The sequence below is a fragment of the Vicugna pacos genome, unplaced genomic scaffold (assembly GCF_048564905.1).
Source record: "Vicugna pacos unplaced genomic scaffold, VicPac4 SAC-SAT, whole genome shotgun sequence".
Taxonomy (NCBI): Eukaryota; Metazoa; Chordata; class Mammalia; order Artiodactyla; family Camelidae; genus Vicugna; species Vicugna pacos.
This window is the reverse complement of record NW_027328721.1, coordinates 19245149-19257222: the sequence shown is the minus strand read 5'-3', so window position 1 is coordinate 19257222 and position 12074 is coordinate 19245149. Positions and strand designations below refer to the sequence as shown.

Sequence of the window (12074 nt, the reverse complement as noted above, 5' to 3'; positions counted from 1 at the left end):
ATGTATGTGTCCATTCAGGTGATGAGGTAGGTAAATATAAAAAGTGATCTGTTCTTCTGTGTTTAGTACAATTAAAATAACTAAAAATGATTATAAAAAGCTTCTAAGAAATTAGAAAGATCTAGAATACAGATGGAGATATGAAAATGCTTTTTATTGCTCTGTACAAGAGTAATAGACCATCAGGTACAAATGTGTCAGATGACAAGGTATCTTCATGTTAAAAACAATGCCATCACTGCAAAGGAAAGCTTTACTGATTGTACTGAAATAAAAGAAAAAAAGAATTGGAAAAGGATCATGTTGACATAAAAATGCTCATGGCCACAAATACTATAGAGGAGCAACTGTGGCAGATGTACAAAGATGTAGAAGCCATCATTCCTCCACTGAATATGATTACACCAAATTGTTACTTAATCATTTCATAAACGTAATGGGTAACATTTCTGCTTCTATAATTTAAAATATAATAACCTTTAAAATACTCTATGAGAGGTGTGGTAGTCAAATATGTGTTCTAAGAAGTACTTTAGACACACCTAAGAATAACTAATGGTCAGAAAAATCAAATGCAATCAGCTACCACCCCATGCAAATTAATGGCATTCAGCAGATATTCATATATAAAATATGTATTAGTGTACAATATATAAATAAAATCAAATATTGTATTAATATCTAATGTAAAATATCAGGAAATGTGCTGTGCCAAAATTGGAAGCGTCCTGGTGTAAACAGATTACAATTTTGTATTCAGTTTTCATAATGGGATAATACTGTGACCTGAGCAGAAATTGTAAAGAAAGTTCTCCAAGAAAAATTCCTGACCACATCAAAAGTTGCATACTTACTATAAGGTCTCTCCCCTTGTTTACTCTCAGTATCAGAAAGTGACTTGGATCTAGAATAGGAGAATAAAAAAAAACTTTAACAAGACATAGGAAAGCACTCTGTTAAAGAAAATAAATTGAAAGAAAAAAATGAAAGGGAAATTAAGATTCTACAGATACAAATACCAATTTTTATGAGAAAGAAGGTTAAAATTAAAAAAAAGATTATAGATATTCTTATTTCACCTTTTGAACAAAGGTATAGAAAACTAAGCTAAATAACTTCATATTTTGCATTTATTAGGAGAAAATGTATTTGCAATGAAAAGCAGTCATTGTCCTGCCTTTTAAATATTCTGACGATTTAGTTTTGAATATATTTCATCTCAAATGTTCTTATGCAGTATGTACAATGGTTGGTATTTTAAAAATCGCCACTGTATTTGGAACTTATAAAAGTAATTCAAAATTTTAAAAATTATACTCTTGTAAGAAATTGGTAGTGGCCTAGGTATTATTTTTAACAAAACTGGTCACCCTGGAATGCTGCAAAATATTTTTCAATAAGCTTATATTTACATATATTTAAGACTGTCACTGTATTAATATTATGGAAACAACAGGCCAGCCAAGAAACAAGCACCACTCGGAGGGTTGTAATACTCAGATTTATTACACTGGCGGGCTCAGAGGGGCTTCTGCTCTGAAGCTCTGAGCACCTCCAAAACTTGTGCATTAGGTTTTATAGAGTTAATTGCAAGCATGGGGCTATAGCCAGTAAGGTCTGAACAGCAAAAGCAGGGAATCAGTACACTGGAGTTTATCTATTAGGAACAGATCATGTTACTTTTGGGAGCCCATGATTGGGTTAAAAAATTGTAACAAACCCCAGCCACTCGTCTCCTTAAAGAAGAGCAAATGTGCTTAGTTAACTGCCTTGCAAACAGGCACCTGTGCATCCGCACGCCAGTCTCCTGGCCATAAAAAGCAGAGACAATGCCTTGCTTGCATAGTTGAGGATTTAGATAGCGCTCTGTTCATGGCAAAGCAACAACCCAGGCCCTCAGCTATAAACACTGGGTGTCTCTGCTGTTAGTCTTCTATGCCCAGAACAAGGAGCTGGCTGGGCTGGTCGTCTTTTCTAACATATCTATAAGGATATATCTTGTTCCCCTCTTCCCATGACTTCCCCAAAGATAAACAAAGCCTTTGTACTCACTGTGATTTCTACAATCTCAATCCCACCCTGTCTTTCCTTAAATTCCTGCATTCCGTCACACAACTGTTAGTGATTTTTCCTTTGATTGTACACAATAAATGTGGGAGCATTTGAGAGGCTCGTGGAGTTGGCTCCCGACTCCTTCTCCCTCTCTTGACTTTTTCCACAGAGTCTTGAGTAATTCATTCAGTCTCAGTGGGACTTCTGCTGGCCAGAACCCAGTTACTGGCACTTGTTGAGCTAGGACTTATGAGTTAAGTTATTAGCCCAGTAAACCAACACTTATTAAACTTCAGATTTATGAGTTAGCCCAGCAGTACTTAGATCAGTAAACTGACACTTATTACACTTAGTTTTAAGAGTTATCTTGCTAGTCCAGCCAGGCTTTTCCTTCTCATTATGAGAAAATAACAATCGTGGCAATATTTGGACTTGAAAATGAGATAAGCTAAGAAGCACATTTTAAATATAAAATATTTTAAGTACAAAATAAATAATTGTATTCCTTTAAAGACAGGAGATTAAAAGCATAATAAACTCTGACTTTGACACACTTAAAATATAAAAGTTAATATAATGTGTTTTCATACACCTCTTTCCCTGTTTCAGTAATTTCTCAGCCCCTTTCACGTTACTCCCGAGTCCCCGCCCGTGACCTGCGGTGTAAACACCTCCAACCACGCGGCGAAGGGGGGGACCCAGGCAGTGAGAATGAGGGGCGCGAACAGCCCCGTGGCCCCGATGGACGCGGACCCTCACCCCGTCCCAGCAGCTGAGGACAACGGCCGAAGCTGGTCCGCCAGCGCACCCGTCCCCTCCCTCCTGGACTGGGAACCCAACTCGGCCAGGTCCACACACACCCCGGTGTGAAGCTGGCTTAGCATGCGGGGAAACCGGCATTACCTCAGACAGCGAGCGAGGAGCGTCCTCCTCCTGCAGGAACGAGGGCCACGCGGTCCCGAAGCCGCCATGGCGCCGCCCGCTCCGCCCTGAGGAAAAGGAGCGTCGCCCCCAGGGAAGACGCCGACCACGTCTGTCGCGGAATGCGCATGCGCCCCACCACCTAAGAACTGTTGGCTTCGCGCGCCCCCTGCAGATCCTTGGGAGCAGTGTTGGATGTTCAGAACTCACTGGAGAACACATGACCCGTCCCAGCCATGATGCTAAATCCCTGGGAATCTCAGTGCCCTGGTCTCTTTGTTAATGTCACTGGTGATGCTCTGATTCAGCCATGTCTGCTCTCTTGCCTGGATCATGCCTCACTCCTTGAAACCACGCCTCGATCAGATGCAGAAGAGTCTCAAATCCCATATTTAGAAATGATCAGGGTTGGTCTGGAATCCAAACCCAAATCTCTCAACTCCCTGGGGTCCTCTGAGGAGTGCGGTTTTCTCAGGACTGTCTGTTCCATGTCAGGAGCAGACCAAGCCTCAGGTAGCTTAGAAGGAATGTCATGCAGCCCATGCTTTGGACAGTTCTCAGTTCTGACCTGCATAATCTTGAGACCCTTTTGTAATTCCTAACACCCTGTTTTGTCATACCTGTATGATGGTTATTGATGACAAACTGAAATATTGTTCTTATAATTCAGAGGTGCTAGTGTTCTTCAGATAACAGGATATTTTGAAGGGATCAATTATTTATCACTCCCCCTAATTAAATATACTTTTAAAGCTAGAAATTTTTCGGGCGGACAATCAGGTCCTCTTCTTAAACCAGTTGCTGAGGATTATCTGGTCTGAGCTCCAGATCCTGATTCTGCTGGTGACTTATGGTGATACCAGTGTGAACATGTTTCTCCTTGTGCACCGATGTGGAAAGGGGACAGCCCTGTTCCCAAATGGGACAGTATCATGCTGACGCTAAAAGCAAGCACAAAAAAGAATCACACAGAGTCCCCAGTACCAGCTCTCCCAGGTAGAAACGCCACCTCCATCACAGTGTTCCTGTGCTCCCATCAGGCCTTCCCTGCTCCCAGCAGGTCCTACATGAGCAGTGTGACAGGTGACTGCCTGTCCCAGCACAGCATGGTGGTGACGATCCCACCTTAATCTGTTTATCTTTGGAAGTTCTCACACCTCTCTGAGCTTCACTTTGCTCTTCTCACAGACAGGGTTGTATAGGCATGGACCTCACAGGGTTATGGGAGGAAGTCATGGTACATGCTCACCTGGTGGCTGGCTCTGCAGAAAGGGCTACTGGGCGTGCTGTGTGTCCTCACATTTATCCTTCTCTCTCCCCAGTGAAAATACTCTCAGCCTCATCCTTCCCTGGCCGGTGGCCTTTCTGCATTTGCAAAAGAACATGCCACAGCACTTTAACCATGATGCCCTCACAGCCTCTTCTAGACGTGGTGCACCTCCCATATTCACCCACACAGATGAATCACAAGACAAACTGAAGCTGTAGGTGGTCTTTGGGCCCACAAGAGGGGCTGCTGTCTCCTCAGAACTAAGTAGGTTCGGGGGCTGTACTGGGGAAAGACGGACAGAACCTGGAGCTCACACATCTATTAATTCCCCTGAAGAAGAAAATGAGTCACAAAGCGCTGTGGGTGGGGTCCCAGCCTCCCTGGGAATCAGAGGATTGTTGGACTGAGCTGATCCCTGTGAGACCCATCCCCCCAACAGCCCCATCTCCCTCACCTGCTCTCTCTACATGCACTTCCATGACCTCCATAACTGGGGACCAGAGCAGGAGGAATGGGGAGCAACCCACTCACAAAAGTGTCTTCAGCCCAGTCCTGAAGCTCCTGTGCATGGAGGATGGGGTAGGCTGTGCCCATGGCCTTGGAGAGAAGGGTGTCAGTAAGACCACACTCACAGCGGATCCCTGTCAGGCCTACTCCATGACCAGCCCTTCCGCTACAAGGACGGCTGTCACAGGGGTGGAAGTGGGCTGAGGCCACCACCTGGGTCCAAGAGCCAAAGAAGGGACTGTGAGAGCTCAGCATGGATGAAAGGCCAGGCCTCTGACTCTAGTTCATGCAGAAACCTCCCATGCCCTTTCCAGTACCTTGGGACCCTAGCGGCATCAGTACCTGCAGCTCACCTGGCAGCCCTGCACAGTTGGCCTACACTCCACAAGCCACATGCTGCAAGCTACAGTTCCCTCCAACATGATGCACCTTCCCCACCTCTTCCAGGTCACTACGAACCTTCTAGCACCCAATGAGGCAGGGCCAGAGGGTAGGAGGTCTGCAGGCAGGGAGAGCTGTCTGAGTTGAGGTTCAGAGGCTGTGCGTCCCTTTTGAAGGCAGCAGAGCTTTCTTTTGGGGGAAGACAAAGGGAAAGTTAGTTCTGTGGGTGAACCTTTCTCTTTACCCTCCTCTTGTGCCAACCCCACAGCTGAAAATTTGCTGAAGAGCCAGAGGAAGGGTCAACTTAGGGCCTGGAGACAACCCCTCTATGTTTTTACCAACACCACTGGTGCCGCAGCCAGCGTCACTGCCACCAGCTGCTCCAGTAGTGGCACAAGCAGCATCTACCCCAGTGGGGGCGCACTCTAAGGCGGAGCAACGGGGCCCGTCCACTCAGTCTTCCATCTCCAGCCTCAAAACTGGAGACAGAGCCAGCTCCAGCCCCAGGGCCCCTCTGTCTCTGATACATGACCAGGAGGAATGGGACAAGTAAGAAGCAGTCTGAACTCACAGCCTCTCCACAAGGCTGGCGGCAGAACTGCTGACTCTCCTGGATGTGCTGGTGGGTGGGCTCTCATGGGGGTACTGGGGCAGGGCTTCCCTTTGAAATAAGCTGTCCCACCTCATCCTTTCCAGGATCCAGACTTCTGGGACCAGAATCCAAGACCGCAGCTCCACCGCTTATCAACCATGTGACCTGGGCAACTTTCTCAAACCCAAGCCTTCTCTGTCCACCTGCAGAGATGGAGGATAACAGGATGTTCCGCACAGAGTGTATGTGTATATTAAATAGGTAGAACAGAAAGAATAGTGGGTGGGGTCTGGCCCATTGGTTGCGGGAGGGGAGGTCACCCTGTGCAACCAGGTCCAAGGGTCACCTAGAAATATGCTCAGAATTTCAGCTGCTCCAGCATTTATCACATATCTGATGTGCACTTAAACACAGGGAGAGAAACAAACAGTCTGAGTGTAGCTGCCACTGGGGAACATGAATCTGGGGAGTCAGACCAGAATGTGATCAGGATGGTAGAAGATGCCCCTGGGGTTGAATAGAGTGGAGCTGCCCTCTGGAGCCTGGAGTTAGTGAGGATGGGCTTGTAGAAATTCCCCTCTCCTTTACCCATCAATGCTGGGTCCTGTGGGTACTGAGTCCCACAATCGGTGTGGTGCTAGTGCTCTCAACACAGAGAAAAGCCCAGGCTTCAGCCATGTCCTCTACTTCCTGGACTCCCACTCTGGTGACCCCCACCTGGGATGCAGAGATGAGGTATCGCTGATCATGTGATGTTCCCTCTGCTCCAGGAGGTGTTGAAGAAAGTGGTTCCCTCTCAATGTCTGGGATTCACCTAGTCCCAGAAAAACAGCCCTGGCAATGAGCACGTGGCACCACCATCCATGCCACTATCACTCAGCTTAACAGTGTGGCCAACTGCATCATCACCCCTACCAGAAGGACTGAGTGTGGTGGCCCAGGAGCAAGCCTGGGTGGTGGGGCACTGGGTCAAGGCGGCCAGGGTATGGCATGGACCATCCAGTGGAGCCCGTCTCTGGAATCTTGGGAATGGCCTCTTCTCCTTTGCCTGCTTTCTGGATGGAAGTCTGCGATCCAGGCCCCTGCACAGTCCCAGGTCCATCCTGCAGGGCCGTGCTGAACTTGACTCCCAGCTCTCAGTGGGTGGATGCTTCCTACCTATCTCCTTCCTTGGGCTGAGCTAACTTCATTCCTGTGGATTTTCAACATCCTGCTGTCTTATGTATTGTGTGCCTTCTAGGTCCTCCCTGGGCTCTCTGGGTGTGTGTCTCATCCAGGGCAAATTGAGACAGTGAGGGGACTAAAGCTAGAGCAAGCAGGGCAGCAACTTCCCACCTCCAAGCCTGCTATGTTCCCTTCCCCAAGGGTTCCAGTCCTCAGGAAATTTTGCTCCCTGAATGCAGTCCTCTCTGCTCTGCCTCAAATCACTCTCCGAAGGAGACATGGGGCTGTTTCTACGTGGGTGGGTGTCTCTCCACAGGAAGTTCAAAGTCAATGTGGGGTCACTTATTTGTCTGCCATCCCCACCCCCAGGCAGCTGGCACCTCCTGGGGGAAACAAATTTGACAGACATTACCTGGGTTGGGGGCCAAGTCTCTAAGCCCCCTTGGGAAATAGGCCATCATTCCTAATGCTTTAGGAATTTATTTTCTTAAACGTCCCAGGGGCTGGAGTCAAATTGGAGAATTTATAGTGTTCTCTTTATACCAACAGAGCCCTGCCCAGCTGAAACTCAAACTGATGGAATCAGATCTTCTCAGTAGAAATGGAAATGGAGGCCCCAGGTGATCAACCCCAGGGCTCCATCCCCAGCCCCACAGCACCTTCCTGCCCAAAGAATCCCAGTGAGACCCTCATCCATGCAGTCTGAACACTCCATGTTCTCAAGTAAAAGGGATTTGCCCTTTAACTCCTCATACACACATTTTCTCTGAACTTCTCCTTCCTTCTTACCCTTCCCCTTAGGAGGGGCTTCTGGAAATGTAAAGATCCGTGTAGCAAAGCCGATTCCTGGAGCAGGGGTCTGCTCATCGAGGTAGCGTGGAGGCCTGAGGTCTGGAGGGAGGAGGGTCAAGGAGGGAAGGGGACGGGGTGGGATGTAGTTTTCAGTTTCTCACTAAAGCGTCTGAAAAATCCCCATCTTCTCTGGATCAGCAGGACGAGGGATGTGTTCTGTCCACAGAAAAGTGGAGGGGCAGGAGACCCTGGGAATGTGTTGTGTCCGTGCTGCTCCAGGAGGGGGTACTCGATGGCAGCGGTAGCAGGTCTCTGGCTCCCATTCTAGTCCCTGCCGCTGGCACGTGGCTTCTTTCAGGCTCCTGGGTGGACGGGGTGGGTAGGGGTAACTTTCTTCCCTGACCAGCCCCATCTATCCTCAGGAGCCCAGGTCCTTGCTGCCCATTCTGTCTTCACTGCACCTCCGAGGGGAGGGCGCCCTTCTCATCCCAAGGATGAGCACTGCAGGGGTCCTATGGTCTAGGTGTGCATATTGCCGCCCAGTCCTGGGTCCTAGTGGCTGGACCAGAGACAGATATGTGTTCATTCTGTGACTCCACAATGTGCCCAACTCACCATCAATGCTGGTCAGTCACGGTCAGGATTCTCACCCTGGTCCCCAGTCAGCAATGACACAGGCCCCGGGGGGCTCATGAGAAATGTCTGGGAACTAATGGGAGCTTAGTTGATCCTTCCTGAATGACTTCAGAAGCTTCATGTGAAAGAGGAAGCAAAGTGTCCCGTCCCCTTCGACCTTGTGAGTCAGAGGTGGTGCCTCAGGGGTCACGTTCCTGAGTGCATGAAGAAAGCCTGCTGTGCAGGGGATGTTCTGAGCTGTTCCCGGAGAGGGCAAGGCTTCAGCATGGCCTTGTTTTCAGCCTGGATGGCTGAGACTCCAGGGATCCTGGGGCAGGCAGGGACCTCAACCTGGCCTCCAAGGCCCATGTCCCCTCTATCCACAGCTCCACCCAGATGGGGGCCTTCACCGCTTGGGAGCCCGAAGGACACAACTCCCACCAATGGCGGAGCTGGGCTGGGGGAGGGACGCTGCCCCAGGGCCTCTGGCTAAGAAGGGGTTATGGCCTCTCCTCTGTGGGCCCCTGAGCACCGCACTGCCCCTCGGCGGGCCTCTGCCTCCTCAGCCGGGAAATGGAGAGAGGATGACCCCGTGGTGCCAGCCTCACAGAGCGGTGATGAGGAGAAAGGAAGGAGGGTGTGGGGCTTTCTGTTCTGCTTCAGCAGGAGGTGAGGATAAAAGTGACATGGCCCTGAGACCTCAGGAGAACCTGGCGGGTAAGTGGGCGTCCAATACTTGCCAGGTGAAGAAACAGGCTCCGGGGACTAGGCCACAGCCCCAAGTCACAAACCCAGTGCGTGCCAGCGCTGGGATTGTTCTGGAATCAAAGCATGCTGGAGGGCACATAGCACTGCTACCAGTGCCCTGGTCAGCTGTCAGGGTCTGAGGTCGGGGGGCTTGGGGAACCGGGTGAGGGGGCAGGCTCAATGACTCTGTCCTCCACTCCGGCAAGAGCAGCCTCCAAGCCCAGCGCCCTGGGGCGGGGCCTCCAGAGCCCGGGAGAGGCTGCGGGAGGGGGTGAGTGCCCTGCAGGGGAGGGGCTGCAGGGTCAGAGGAGGGCGCTACCCCCAGCTGGAAGCCCTCAAATCAAGGGAGGTGGGGCCTTCCTCCTCCAGCCCCGCCTCCCACTGCCACGTTAGCTAAGATCCTCATTCCAAGTGACTGCCAGGAGGGCCTGGAAAAGCTGATGCACGTAGACTTGGTGATGGGAGTAGCCAAGGTTCAAACACCCTGTGATTTGCTGACAGAAGTCTTGGGGGTTGATTAGGAGCCAGAGTTCTTGTAGGTCAAGGGGTGTGGAGATCGAGGAGGCTAGTAAGGGTTCCAGACTGCTCCACCTGCAAACAGTGGGGTGGACCCAGAGCTGAGGGTGAGTGGTTTTCACGGAAGGGTCTGTGGGGCCCTGAGATCAGAATCCAGGTTAATCCCCTCCCTCAGCATAAACATCACCGACCTGGTGATGCTGGACCCAGTGTGGAGGGTGATCTGGATGTAAGTCTGGGGGCTGAGCAGGGGAACCAGGGTCAAGGCCTGGGAAGAGAGAGGCCACACACCAAGGCCTGGGCTGTCAGCATTCAGCAGACCTTTTGTGAGACCCTCATGGCCAGTCCTGTGAGCTGGGGTGTCAGGCACATTTTAGGGGTGAGGAAAAGGAGGCTCCACATACAAAAGTGGTCCAAGTTCCCTGGGCTGGTGGAGCCACAGAACTGGCAAACCACAGAGCTGCAGGGTGTTTTGTTGGAGCTGGACTCAGCCTCTCCCACAGGGGCTTCCATAGGGTGAGAGTGAAATGGAGCCTCGCAAAGTCCAACATCACATAAGTGGCGGAACAGTCCCCTCCTGCCCCAGGCCTCAGCTTCCCTGTGTGTCAGCAGAGAGGGTTCTGCTACAAGCTCCCCAAGACTCAGCCCCAATGTCTTCCCTTCTTTGGTGCCAAGACATTGGTTTGGATCTAAGTCCTGATTTCTGCGCATGCCCGGCCCCCTCCTGGGGCCTGGTCACAGGGCAGCAGGAGAAGGAATGGGCATGGGGGCTGGCAATGACGGCAGGGCTCTTCCTGCTGGGTTTCGGCTGCCTGCCTTCCAGGGGTGTGAGTCTCTCCCATGTGTACATGTTAAACTTTTGTTTGATTTTCCCCTGTTAATCTCTTTCATGTCAATGTAATTCTTAGACTGGCCAGAAGAACCTAGAAGAATAGAGCAAAACTTCTTCCTCCCCAACAGTCCACAGTGAGGACGAGCTGCAACTTCTCCGGCTAATCACACCTCACTCACAGCTGCTGCAGGTGGAGATCCTGGTGCGACTGACAAAAGCCAGCAGAACGTGAGATTCTTACCAGGTCAATCTCCTGGGTCTCTGCCTGCAGAGTATTTTGTAAATGAGAAAGGTAAGAATTTTCCTCTTCTAGAATTCTATTAGCAGGAGAAAATATTTGTAGGGTTAGCTCCTTGGACTCAACAATTCTTGGTTTGAAATTCAGTGAATTACTCTTGGTTTGTGGATCTTTTCCCAACCAGACATTGTCACTATTTTTCTTTATCTCTGTCTTTTGTGTCATTTGTCATAAGGAGAACAACCACAGGTCAAATTAGACTTTCTTTTTGTCTGTTCAGTGTCTTGAGATCTTGGCCTGTTGGCCAGTGAGGAAACTCCCTGGTCTGTCCCACTCAGGAGGGGCATGCACAGTGTGAATTTGGAGACCAGCTGAACAGACTGGAACTCCAAGCCTTCTCCTGGTCAGTCTGCACCAGTTCTCAAGGGAGCTTGCCATAAGGTGTCCCAGTCCACGAGGGGTCACTGTTGTCTCAACCTTTGCTGCTTTATTACTGATATAAGAATGTTTTTTACTTTCTCAGACTTTCTAGGTAATGAACTTTTGGATCATGGGGGCTACATCATGTTTGCCGTCAACAAGGATACCTCTTGCACCCATGGTAGACTGGAAAGTCCCCGCTGGGTCTTTCTACAAATAGGCTATTAAGATATTATTCTTCAATGGCCAATGATGGATCCTTTGAGTTGGAAAAACTTCTAAATTGCTAATTTTTTTAGAAACCTCTCATCACTGACAGCTATTTTATTAGCACTAATGGAAAGACCAAATTTAAAAGTGGATACAAAGAAATATAACAGCTAACCTGTAGAACAGCTTTAGTTAAAAAAAAAAGAGTAGAAAAATAAAGTTTCGAGAGGCCTTACTGAATTTGCAGTCTCAGCTTCCCCAAGTGGGTTTTTCAGATGATATTTAAAAACTTAGACTAATGTCAGGCACAAATTATTATTTTTTGTCATTGATATGTCTTGATTTATGCAATAACGCACTAATTATTTCACTGCTCAGGTTAAGTTTTTCTGAACCTTGACTTTCCTTTGATAAAAATGACTTTCCCTCTTCCCTGAAAAATGAGAACATATCCTGTACCCCTCAGAACCAAGGGTCCTTCCGAGTTGATACGACCCCCACAGAGAGAAAGTGAAAAGCACGCTCAGTGCCTGAGGACCACGGCTCTTTAGTTGCGCCATCGCCCACGGGCACTTTCAGGAGCTACAGTGACTGAAGGCCTCGGGACATCTAGCCTGGGAGGAGTTTCTCTAGACGCAGGAATAAGGAAAAGTCTCTTCTTCCTAAACGTGATGCTTAAATACTGTCTCTGCCTGTCAATACAGGCAAGGGCTTCCAGTGCCAAAGTGCTTTAGAAGTGATGCCTGAACTTGGCCTCCTCACCCCAGTGACTGAACTGAGGCTTGAGGGCAGAGTTTTGGATGAAGCAGAAAAGACT

At 49.2% G+C, this 12074-nt stretch overlaps 1 long non-coding RNA gene across 5 annotated transcripts in view; it reads right to left on the bottom strand.

The window, feature by feature from the left end:
• The window catches only part of LOC140692159 (uncharacterized), a 36210-nt gene extending 33122 nt beyond the window's left edge, over positions 1 to 3088 (bottom strand). For all 5 annotated transcript variants that reach the window (XR_012067733.1, XR_012067735.1, XR_012067734.1 and 2 more), the window contains exons 1-2: positions 2956 to 3088; positions 855 to 904 (exon numbers count right to left, since the gene is read on the bottom strand). This is a non-coding gene — a long non-coding RNA (uncharacterized lncRNA). The remainder of the gene's footprint in view (positions 1 to 854; positions 905 to 2955) is intronic.
• Positions 3089 to 12074: the final 8986 nt, after the last annotated feature.